Consider the following 12,566-nt stretch of genomic DNA (forward strand, 5'->3'; position numbering starts at 1 on the left):
AGGGCGATAAGGCCGTCGCCACGCGTACGTGCGAGTGTATGTGCGAGTGAAAGCATAGAATAAAGAACAACTTTAGAGAAGGGAAACTGTACCTTCCGCAGTGGTTCGAAAATAAGCAGCGGCAGCGCATGGAACTTACCTAGGTGGACGCCAGATGACGCTGCTAAAACAGGAAGCGGAAATACACATTTTTTTTTTTTTAGAGCATTATTCAATATGGCCGCTTTTTGCAGGTCGTGCACGCTTGTATCCGCTCGTACGCGCCGTACTCGCCTCGGCTGCCGCGTAGCCGGTGCGTTCTAATTGCCAGGAGACCAAAGAGCCTCTACTGACGCCCATACAAACAAGCCACAAGTGAGTGAACAGAACGTGCGACTTTATTGGCAGAAGACAAGCAGTGTATGTACATTCTCGTGCAATAGCAGAAATAAAATTTGTATGTCGAGATACACTGGAATCTTTGACGCGAGCTCGTAAACGGCTCACCGTCGTCGTCGCACATGGCGGTCTAGTAACGAGCGACAACCAGCGGCTCATGCAGATTGGTCAGTGTCCCGCCTGTTTGCAGCGGCAGTCGCCGTTAAAGATGAGCAACTTGCACTGCGAAACAATCGGGTGAACCAGGCATCTGCTGCCGCAGCCAACACAGCGACATGGACTACCCGGCATTTTAGCCTTAACTCCTTTCCAACCTGCACGTTACTTTTCTTTCGGAGGCCGCTAATGTGTGGCTCGCACTTGGTGTCCCACATTGTCTCAATATGGACAAGTCGCTTTCGTGGGCATCACCTTCATCAGCCACTTTTGCGGGCCTTTGCACCCAACTTCACGCACGTCGGACCATGTAAGCACGTATGCCGGTCTCCGTTCGTGCTTAATCGCGGCCGAGAAAGGCCGCAGGCACAATTTGCACATGGCTGCAGCAGGAAAGGCTGGACGTGAATGGGGAGCACGAATCACGGTGTGTAAATTGGGAGTCTATGTCGCTGTGCAGATTGCAAGAGCAAATGCTTACTTCGAGAAACTGCTTTCCAGTGCAACTGACCAGGCCGTCACATCCGATAAGCATAACACGGCGACCGTAACCAAGTGAGATAACAGCAAAAATAAACGGCAATCATTCACCACATAGTGTTCAGAGAATACGTTATACATTGGCTACAAACCATATGGCAACAGTGAGCATTCACATACACGGGTCTCTTTGGATACATTCAGCCGCCTACTTACAGGCATAATGCTTGCCTTCGTCGCATGTGGTGGTCTGGTAACGAGCGACAAACAGCAGTACAAACAGATTGGACAGAGCGTCGCACCTGTTTGAACCGACAGTTGCCGTTGAAGATGAGCAACTTCCATTGCGAAGAAATCAGGTGATGCAGGCATCTGCTGCCACAACCAACACAGCGAAATGGACTATCCGGCATTTTAGCGCTAACTCCTTTCCAACCTGCATGTTTCTTTTCTGTCGAGGGCCACTAATGTGTGGCTCACATTTGGCGCCCCACTTTGTCTCAATATGGACAAGTCGGTTTCGTGGGCATCACCTTCGGCAGCCATTTATGCGGGCCTTTCCACCCATGTGGCTATGAACTTCAAACACGTTGGACCATGTAAGCACGTATGCTTGTCTCCGTTCGTGCTTAATTGCGACTGAGAAAGGCCGCAGGCACAATTTGCACATGGCTGCAGCAGGAAAGGCTGAACGGGGAGCACGAATCATTGTGTGTAAATTGGGAGTCTATGTCGCTGTGCGGACAGCAGGAGCAAATGCTTACCTCGAGAGACTGTTTTCCAATGCAACTGACCAGGCCCCCAAATCCGATAAGCATAATACGGCGACCACAACCAAGTGAGATAACAGCAAAAATAAACGGCAATCATTCACAACATAGTGTTCAGAGAATACATTATACATTGGCTACAAACCATATGGCAACAGTGAGCATTCACATACACGGGTCTCTTAGGATACATTCAGCCGCCTACTTACAGGCATAATGCTTGCCTTCGTCACATGTGGTGGTCTGGTAACGAGCGACAAACAGCAGTACAAACAGATTGGACAGAGCATCGCACCTGTTTGAAACGACAGTAGCCGTTGAAGATGAGCAACTTCCATTGCGAAGCAATCAGGTGACGCAGGCATCTGCTGCCGCAACCAACACAGCGAAATGGACTATCCGACATTTTAGCATTAACTCCTTTCCAACCTGCATGTTTCTTTTCTGTCGAGGGCCACTAATGTGTGGCTCACATTTGGTGTCCCACTTTGTCTCAATATGGACAAGTCGCTTTCGTGGGCATCACCTTTGGCAGCCATTTTTGCAGGCATTTCCCCCCGTACAGCTATCAACTTCATACACTTCGAACCATGTAAGCACATATGCTGGTCTCAGTTTTGAGCAAATCATGGCCGAGGTAGGCCACAAGCACAATTTGCCCATGGCTGCAGCAGGAAAAAATGAACGGGGAGCACCAGTTATGGTGTGTGTACACTGGGAGTCTATGTCGCTGTGCGGACTGCAGGAACAAATGCTTACCTCGAGAGACTGCTTACCAATGTAACTGAGCAGGCCCCCACATCCGAGAAATGTAACACGGCGACCACAACCAAGTGGGGCAGCAAAACCAGATTCTGCAATCTATCATTCAGTGTAGCTTGCGCAAAGACCCAGGCTATCGAGGAAGAAGAGCAACCATCAACGAGGCTAGGAATATGGAAAATGAGAAAGCTTGCATTCAAGAGAGAAGCCACCCTGCTCTGCAAGCATTGAAGGCCAAAAACATCAAGAAAAGTAAAATGGTGCATAGCAAACAGTGCGTAGGTTAATGCAAGAAACATGTCGATGTTTCATCTATTTCAGGAGAGGAATTGTGCATGACAACATGCACTAAAAGGTACTGCTACAGATATGTTATGCTACTAGACAGTGACTGGTATTAAGTATCAGCGAAGAATCGGTTGACCTTTATGTTTGGATGAGGATGAATGATCTCTAACGAGAATGGGCAATGAAAAAGCTTGCATTTATAGAAGAAAAATTATACTTGGCACAAATGGAATTGACATGGCCAGGAAGCTGATTAAGGGCAAACTGATGGAACTCTTTTGGCCAACGTCGTCCGTGCTTGATCAGAAGTTGCAGGCGCATCTGAAGACGAAGAATTTCCATAAAGTCCTTTTTGAGTTACCTGGATGACTCAGCCAATTTGTCTGCGCTGGTGGAATGGTGGCTGAAGCTCTTTTCAGTCTTGACACAGTGCTCTGCAGACTTGATATCTCATGTAAGTTCTTCTGCATGCGCTTCTTTGTTCGTGGTGTAAAAGCCTTGCAAATTCAGCTCCAGCCCCTTTCTGTTGGTGTGGATAGGAGCTCCTGTGATGACCAAGGTATGCTTGGCATGGACTCTGTTGGGGCAGAACGGTGACACATGAGATACAGCACAGATTAGCCAAACTCATGTGTGTTTTCTTTTATGTTCGAACCAATTATACTGAACCATAAACATGAGCAAACATTCATTTCTGCTGCAAACAAATGACATGTATCTCAAAACTAGCAAGACAATACAGCATATATCAGGCATACTTATTTCTGAACCACATGTTGTTTACCTTGTAGTAGCAGCCAATGTCCACACAATGGCCTTGTTGTAGCAGGCAGCAGCTTCTGTTTAGTGTGTGGAGTGTGTTGCTTTATACTGGTGCCATCCTCATTACTGCATGTCTGGAACAGAAATTTTGACTGAATCAGAAATTGAAAAAAGCACAATTTTGCAATATGAAATGCAAAAAGGTGTGACATATATATTGTGATGGTTTGCGACTACAGAACACATGCAAATATACCATGTCTGTTCTAGGGCGCTTAAGCAGCACGTTAAATAAATATTGCTATTGTCCATAAATTTATGCCTGCCTAACTATACAATGCATGTAAACAGTTTAGGTATTATTAAGATCACAAATGAGAACATTTGTGCGTTCATTTATACACTGGAAGAGATCACACTGCTGGTTCCACAAGCAAATACATGAAAGTCATGAAGCTATTAGAACTGATGCATTCTTTTTCTGCACGAACGTGATGCACTGCTGCACTACTGCAAAAATAAATGCCCTACGGTAAACCAAACTGAACAGCAAGAACATTTGGAACCAACAAGTACGAAATATGAGTGAATTATCACGCTTGCAACTGTTTAATACATTAAATTCTGTACTTTCACATCATTTTACCAAAGGATTATTCGATTTTGTGGACGCAAAAAGTTGCCGGCGGACTCGAAAATAAGTTTTATATGTATATTGTTAAGGCTACCCAGTCACCTATGGCCACGGCTACAATAAGATGAAAAATGAGGCGCGCGTTCCGATATCTCTCTTTCTGTCCCGATTGTGTGTGTATAACGACAGCCTCGCAAGTAACGGTTTATTTAGGAAACAGCAACGGAGGATCCCGACTGCCATATGCTGTGCAGGATCTAGTTCGTTAACTTGTCTCCGCCTGTAAGTTAATGAGACGAATATTATATAACGATTCAAGCAGCGGTGTTAAACGACTCACCGTTATTGCCGTTGTCAGCCGCACCAGAATCCAGCTCCCGTTTCGATGCAGACGTGTTCCGAATGGCTCACGACCGATACCCAACTTTCGGGCTTACATGTCCGCTTGCAAACACGTCACTTCACCCCAGGTTAAATAACGCGTGACATCGAAGCGCAATAAACTAGTTTTAGCGAAAAAGAAGCAACCAGCCTGAGCGCACGAACGAATGAATCCGTGCCGCCATGCACTCGAAAATACCGGTAAAAATTTTAAATCCAGGCCAGAGGTCACGTGAAAGATCGATGATGCTGAACGCTATTTGCGTTTATAATGACAAAGAAACAATAAACTTACTTACAAAGAATACAATATCAAATTAGTAATGATAATTTCGCCCTCTTTTTCATGTAATAAACGTGCTTCGGTAATTGTAGGAGAAAGCTTGCAAAAAAATATTGCGCTTATTACGGCGCCTCTAGCGAAAGATGTTCAAACTAACGTAAGCATCCCGAAGTGATATTACTATGCTGGTTTTGTTAGCAGCAGCGCGCGGTCGATTTTTTCGCCCTCTGTGGCCATTTGTTGAACTTGAGAGTGTGCGGGGCCTGGTGAAAGCACGCAAGCCGACGATCGCGGCTCAATCTGGCGCGCGTGGAGGAAAGCGGAGAGCAAACGCGCCCCTTTCCGTTGCGCGAAAAGCCTATGGGGGATGGGAGGGAGGGACGGGGAGGCGGCGTTGCGCACCGGCAGAAACTGCGCATTTTGCGACCTGGCGCACGGGAACCGATGATCGCGGCTCAGTCTCGCGCGCCATATACGGAGGCAAGCGGGGAGGCAGCCCGAAAGAGACGTGGGAAGTGGGGGGGGGGGACGCTAATCGACTTCGCCAGCAAATGATCTGCAGACGGCTCATGCCTTTTGCGCGCGCTGCGTGCCCGCCGCTCTTACGTAGAAGGGTAGACCGTACGAAGGTCACTTCAGTCGCTGCTGCTGCCGCGTTGGTCACAGCAGCGTTTTTACAGGGAGTGTCCGCGCTCATCGAGTGCGATGTGTTCATGTTTACTCGCGCACTGGCACCATATGCTTGTTATTTCAGTTAGTAAGCGAAATCTTCTAAGTTTAAACGGACGATAAAACAACTATCCTTACTTCGTATAGTTGTGCACTAATTGTCTGTTGCAATCGATGCTTCGCCTTGCGGGTGAAACAGCGACTTTTTTTGCGAGCGTGAAAGAAGCCCGCGAGTACACACAGAGTGCCTCGAACGGCCAGTCGTGCGGCAATATTGCGTGGCATTTGCATATTTTTAAATCTTGGGGCATGATAGTCGAGACGCCCTGTATATAGCTGTTCCTCCAGTGTTTTTTTTTAATACGAACTTGGTGTTACTATACAATGACACCACGTTCGTTAGTATGTACCCTTTAATGAATCAGGGCGAAGAATAAAAGCACGTAGGAAAAATTGGCAGTGGCTTAGCTCGGCTATGCCAGGTTATACGTAGCGAAAGCTAAGGCATAGCATTGGTTAGCCTTGGTTAATCTTGATTGCAAGTCAAGGTTAGTCTGGTCGCCTAGCCATGTAGCGGCGTTTAGCCAGTCGTTCGGCGCGCTGTACGTCTGTTTCATGGGCAATTCGTTTCCTCTTTATCTCGTTCCGATGTCGATTCCAGGCCTCATCCTGCTTATCAGAATTGTCGCCGTCCATACTTCCGCCTCAACTGTGGTTGTGGCGCACGCGAGCTCTCCTTTTCAATCCTCCGACATGTTATCAGGCATGCGACGCAGCTGGCGAAGCGAGCGGAGGCGAACGCAACGACGAGGAACGCGGTGTGACGTCATGTGCCTCCTCGGAGCACGGCCACGGCGAAATCGCAAGTTCGCGGGCGGTAAAGCTTTCGCCTTAGAATAGCAGGATTTGGAGAGTTAGACTTGCCCCTCAAAAGACACTACTGGTAATGAAATCACCACCTGCGCCTGCCTAATGGGTGCTGTAGTGGTACAGTTTACTTGCTGAGGGGGGTCCGAGCCCCTCCCTTACGAAAGGAGGGGGCGCCGGGCCTCCCATGACTGACTGGCAGACACACGAAGTGTCAGTCTCACTGCCAGTCATAATACGCAGTGATACCACGACACAGTATATCTTGTTATAATCGTTACGGCCAAGTTTAAACTCTATAGCGAAGCCGACCTTATGTATTCAGGGGTCTTATAACGTAAAACTATGACAATCTGTTTTTATTCCAATTTGTTGACGTCAAATTTACGTAACCACCAACGCAAGCATCGGGCGGAAACCTGCAGCGTTGTTTGAAAAGCCTAATCAAACGCGCTTCTTGTTTGTAGAATGTCACTTTCTTTTGCTCCCAAAGCGAATAGCATTGCCTACATTGAGCAGTTTTTCTTACCTAACTGGCTGCGAAGAGACGAGCACGCTTAAGTGGAGAGAGTTTCGACGGGGCCGAGCCAGCACAGCGAAAAGAGACAACTGGATGATGAGGGTGGTGCCGGCGTCTGCGATTGGTCCGCTTTCGTTTACTTAGCTTGGGCTGACTGGTCGAAAATCGCGGCGGAGGCAACGGAAGTTTCAAAATGCCGCCAAAACGGATCCTCAGCAAAGAAATATAGGCAGAGTGAAGTAGTATACGTGCCTGAAGGTCTAGATAACGTTATACTGCCACGCAGATTTTTTTATTACACGCCAAAAATATCGATGCTCCCCGGAAGGTCCGAGTAGTTAGTGCCACAGGGATCGGCGAACAGCGACCTTCTATTCCTTTCACAATGAGGCAGACTCGATCCGGCTACTCAGAAAATATTTCAGTTTTGTTCAGCATATTAATGCGCCTTTAACGCTTACACGTCACTTTGACACAATGAGTTTTCGCGGTTTTGTGACGTCGCGTGACAGAAAGGCGAAGGGGGCGCAGCCCGAAAAGGTTTTACCAATAGCAGTAGGTCAAATGACGCGTTTGTCGCTAATGGCGAAAAAGGCGTCGAATCAGGGACTATTACTTTTTTTTTGTTCCGACCAATCACGCATAATCAGTGTTCACATATCATATAAGCCGGGCGTTTACGTGCTTTTCGTAACGACGCGTGACAGAAGACAGACGCAGGGGAGATGGTTCGAAAATTTTTCGACCGATCGTGGAGGGCTGATTGCAGAATTGGAATAGAAAAGTTTGGAATACCTTCACGTTATAGCGCCCCGGGCTGCAACTTCGTTGCTATGGTTATCCATGAAGCAGCTGCGCTCGACGCTGAGTTGCCTGTTGCGCATAGGGTGCTTTGCTGTAATATATTTTTGCATCGCCTTGGCGCGTTCGCTTTGGGGGAATGGTGAAGAATGGGCACATACCAATGTCACATTGACATTGCCGAAGTAATCAGTACAGGCACGTATACAGTGGCAGATGCCCAGCGACCAGACTTGTACACGCGTTACAAAACTAATTGGGGTTGATCCCTCTCGTAAGGAATATGTAGAACGCGAAAGAGAAACGCGTTGTCGCTGAAGCTTCTGCATGTTTATTGCACGTGAAGAATGCAGAATTGTAAGAGCACAAATGCGTATAATGTCTACTGGTATTGGGCCAGCACGGCACCGTTCGATGTGGATGCACCCACGCTGACGTCAAGTGGCACGTCTCATCCATCTTGACGATCGACGTCGACGACCATGAGCAAACCCTTGTGGCAGCTGAAGTAATTAGCGTAAGACCTGGACAGAGTGGATGGCAAATGCCGCGCAAAGATTGCATCAATGCATGTCCTTGAACGTGTCGTGCAGGCCGCGGGTTCGGTCAGGAGCTGCGGGTTGAGCACGTTGGCCATGTATTCGGTGAGCCAACGGTAACTGGGCTTTTATATGTCGAAATTAAATTCACCTGCGAGTCTCACTGGGGCAAGGCGGTAGCGATCTTGTAGGCTCCATGGGCGACACTTGAGGTAGTGGCGGAACGTAACGCAGAAGCTTGGCGTCCAAGTAGGTCTCGATGTTATTTTGTATCATGCTAGGGGATATCAAAACAGCGAAGAGAACATGCGTGTCGTTCACGTTAGTCTCACATGCGCACATGTGTGCGACAGATTCGACGGCCGTTGCACTGCTGTGCTCATGGATGCTGTGCGTGCAGCAATGAATGTGACCCCCATTTCGCTTGAACAGTGCCACACCTGGTGCTTGACGGCTGGATCGTTTGTCTGTTGACACACAATGGAAATAGCCGAAAATGGAATGTCTGCAGCGTCTGTCCAAGTTTCGCTGAGAAGGAGAAAGTTTGCTAAGGTATATAGCGACAGAATGGATGATAACGTCTTCCAAGTGTGCTTTGAAATTGCCCACATAGAGGCTGAGGAGTGAAAATGCTGTGCTGCTTGAGTGGTCATGGAGGAATGCCACCATGTCATCCGAGTCTGTCTGGAGTGTGTGGTTTTCGAGATGCCGGAACTCGTTTTTGAGATCTGGATTGAATGGACCTCCGGCATGATGAAACTTGAAATCATCGGTGTCGTTGGTGATAAATAGTCCCTGTACAGTGGAAGCACTAGCCAAAGCGACGTACAGCAACTGTTGGTCATGTGACCTAGCATAAATATACAGCGTTAGCGTATGTACCGCTTCGCGACTTGTGTATCGTGACAACCGCTGCTTCAACCAGTGGAAGCGGGGTCCATCGACATTTCAAAATGGGCTTGTCAAAATGGGTTTAAGCTGGATGGGTGCCGTTCGGAAGTGAATGGGAATCCATTTGGTGTTAAGGCCAACTAAGGTGGCACAAACTAAAGCCTTAGCTCGTGCAGCGATGTCCACCTTACTGGAATCTCCTCGAACCTGAACCCTGTGGAGAAGGCCGTCGTCTTGAAACCCAATGTGTTTCAGAGTGCACATGGAGCCATTTGTGAGAACGTCGAAAACGTCAATGTTGGAACTTACCGTGTACATCTTGTCGGACACAAGGGACATTTTGTAGTGCAGGCCAGCCGTTCCTGCAACAGTCATTTTGTGTATTTTGGATAGCATGAATGCTTCCAAATCTGCAGCGTTGTAGCCAATCATAACATCAGTGGCTACACTGTTGAACACGTCGGGGTGTCTGCTGAGGACAATGTTTAGGAAGAGGCGAAGGGCATATGGACAGGTTTGTCGTGCCTGCGACTTGGCGATGAAGCGGCTTTCCATGAGGTCCGTTATGTCTTGCGTGAGGCGGTCACCGCCACCAATTTTGGTCAATACTGTTGTGAAGGCGACACCGCTCTGATGTATGACTTATGTCAAAGGGTAGAAATGGAGAATTCGCCATATCGTCTCGGCGCCAGCAAAGCTTGTCGTGTCCTTATTGTAGATACACCTGCTACGGACTGGTGGTAGTTGGCGCAGGTCACTACGGAGTATCATGCTAACCTTATCCACAAACAAAGTAACCGCATCCCGCATTCCGCTCCTGTACAAGCTGATCGTTCGACGTTCATTCCAGGTTCCCGATACCTGGCTTGAGCAACCTTGAATGCAGAGCGTATGATGCTGTCACTGATGGCTGTTGCGGCCTTGCCTTGCCGGTGTTGTCATAGCTAGTACGGAGTCTGTTGACAAAGCCCATCATGAGGCGAATGACAAAGGTCGCCATTGCCTGCCGGTCCGGTGGGGAAGACTTGTAGAGGGGGTCGCGAATGACGCTCGCCGTAGGGAATGAGGCAGTGCATGTAAGGGAGAAGTAGCTTATATTGGCCACCATTAACCATCCGAAATTGACACCGGAAATCGGCAACTGACATTATGTTGTTGCGCTTCTTTACGACTTCAGAGTTTTGTCTTCGCGGCCACACAAATGCCATCGTTATTAGGCCGAATCACTTTCGCGCGAAGGTCATGTTGAGATAACTCAGCCTCAGCAGTGTTCCGTTTCGCATGCATAGGGACCGCGCGCAGTGCAGACGGTCAGCCTGCCTCGTGAGCCTCTGTGACGTGCAACGCCTCGCAGATCTGAATGGTCTTTTAAGTGTCTTGTTTGGAGCTAAATTCCTGCATTCGTTCACGGAGGAGCAGTTTGTTGTAGTGGTAGATGGTGACAAACTCGTCACAATCAAGGACATCGGCTACCTCGTTTCGGAATGGGTAGCTCAGCAGCACCATATCTCTCTGTAATAGCCTTGCTGTTTAGCAGGGCCGTAACCAATGTATCGTATGATGCGAGGTACAGTTCTCCTAGCATAGCTGCCGTCCGTCTGGTAGTACTGGGCGGAGAAGTGTGCTCATGTCACACCTGAGGCAGCCTGCGTTGATACTTTTCGATGCAAGCCTCCTTCCAAACGTTGGTGTCTTCATCATCGACGGCGTGCAGCTGCAGGCGCGTTTTCTCGACACGCTTTCGCTCATCGTACCAGCATGTAGGAATGAAGACGATATTGCGACTCGACTTAGACATGGTAAGCCTAAGCAGGTACGAAGCCGCTTCTTGGCTGTTCATTCCCACAACTGTTGAGAACGTCCATCAAAGCGTCGGTGAAGTCACCGTCAGGAAACTGTTCATGCAGCTGAATGAGTGTGCGGGGAAGGTCGCTTACGCCACGGTTAGTCTTGTTGATGTAATCAAGTACGTACGTGGCACACTACTCTAGGATGTATTGCAGATCCATGTTGGAGCGCAGCTTGGGACCAATGTAGGGGTGAAAAGCGCTCACCCAAATCGGGTTATTATTATTATTATTAATATTAATATTAATATTATTATTATTATTATTATTATTATTATTAGAATATGGGGTTTTACGTGCCAGACCACCACCTAATAACGAGGCACGCCGTAGTGGAGGACTCCGGCATAATTTGCATCACCTGGGATTCTTTAACGTGCACCTAAATCTGAGCATACAGGTGTTCTCGCATTTCGTCCCCATCGAAATGCGGCCACAGTGGCCGGGAACACAAATCTGATCGCTGAGTCTTTTCGAAAAGACGATAGGTCGCTTGATGCCAGCCCGGATAATATCCAACTATGGAGCCCCATTCAGGCTGTGTGCGGCTAAGAATGCTTTGAGGCTATCGTAAGTGCGTGTTTCGGGAGGCCCTGCATGTCATTAAAGATTTCCTCGTGCAGCTTGCAGCGCGCATCTTCAGTGGTCATGGGGAGCAACACACGCGTTTTTGTCATTGGCCGGACAGCGGCGCCGAACCTACACATTTATTTATTTACAAATACTGCTGTCTCAGATTTGAGACAGCAGGAGTGGGTAAGCACATTAAGACAACATACAATCAGCATGCCACATGTAAACGAACTTCGTCTACCAAGCGCTCATGTGGCAATTCTCAGAGATGAGTATGTAGGTTATTCGACAATTCAATGGTAAAGGACAAAATTTGAAGCTATCTAAGTGAGCTCGAAAGGGAACAATATTCAAAGCACTAGCTCTCCGTGTTACACGTGCCGAGGAGTTACCAAATGTCGCAGGTACGTCGACAGTGACAGAAGCATGTACAATTTTGTGCAACATTGTAATCCTTTCACACGTGCGCCTGTTTACCAACGGCTCAAGCGATAGCAGGCCAGCGTGCAGAGAAGGTTAGAAATTGCGATCGTATCGATTATAAATATATCTAATAGCTTTCTTCTGCACAGCCTCAAGCTTTGATACATCAGATACGCAGTGAGGTGACCAGACAACAGATGCATATTCTAGAGTGGGCCTCGCGAAGGATTTGTAAGTTGCTAGTTTGCATCCCTTGGTTGCTGTTTTTAGTGTTCTTTTTAAATATCCAAGTCGCTTTATTGTCCTGGAACAAATGAAGTCGACGTGTTTGTGCTATATTAAGCTGGAAGAAAAAGTTACACCAAGATATAACTCGGTGACATAAGTCAAAATTATTACTGTAGGCGAAGTTCAGGGGTTCCTTTTTGTTCGAAAAGGTCATAAATGCCGTTTTATCGAAGATAATTTTCATTTGCCAGGTCTTGCTCCCCTTGCAGAAGGCACTGAACGCGTTATTCAGCATCTCCTGGGCATTGACACTG

At 47.8% G+C, this 12,566-nt stretch overlaps 1 long non-coding RNA gene across 1 annotated transcript; it reads right to left on the bottom strand.

The window, feature by feature from the left end:
• Window positions 1-359: 359 nt before the first annotated feature.
• On the bottom strand, window positions 360-4,925 carry LOC129382581 (uncharacterized). Its single transcript, XR_008610631.1, has 3 exons — window positions 4,571-4,925; window positions 3,619-3,730; window positions 360-3,411 (listed from the first exon to the last, which is right to left on the bottom strand). It is a non-coding gene; the product is annotated as an uncharacterized lncRNA (long non-coding RNA).
• Window positions 4,926-12,566: the final 7,641 nt, after the last annotated feature.

Source organism: Dermacentor andersoni, chromosome 6 (genome assembly GCF_023375885.2).
Source record: "Dermacentor andersoni chromosome 6, qqDerAnde1_hic_scaffold, whole genome shotgun sequence".
NCBI classification, from domain to species: Eukaryota; Metazoa; Arthropoda; class Arachnida; order Ixodida; family Ixodidae; genus Dermacentor; species Dermacentor andersoni.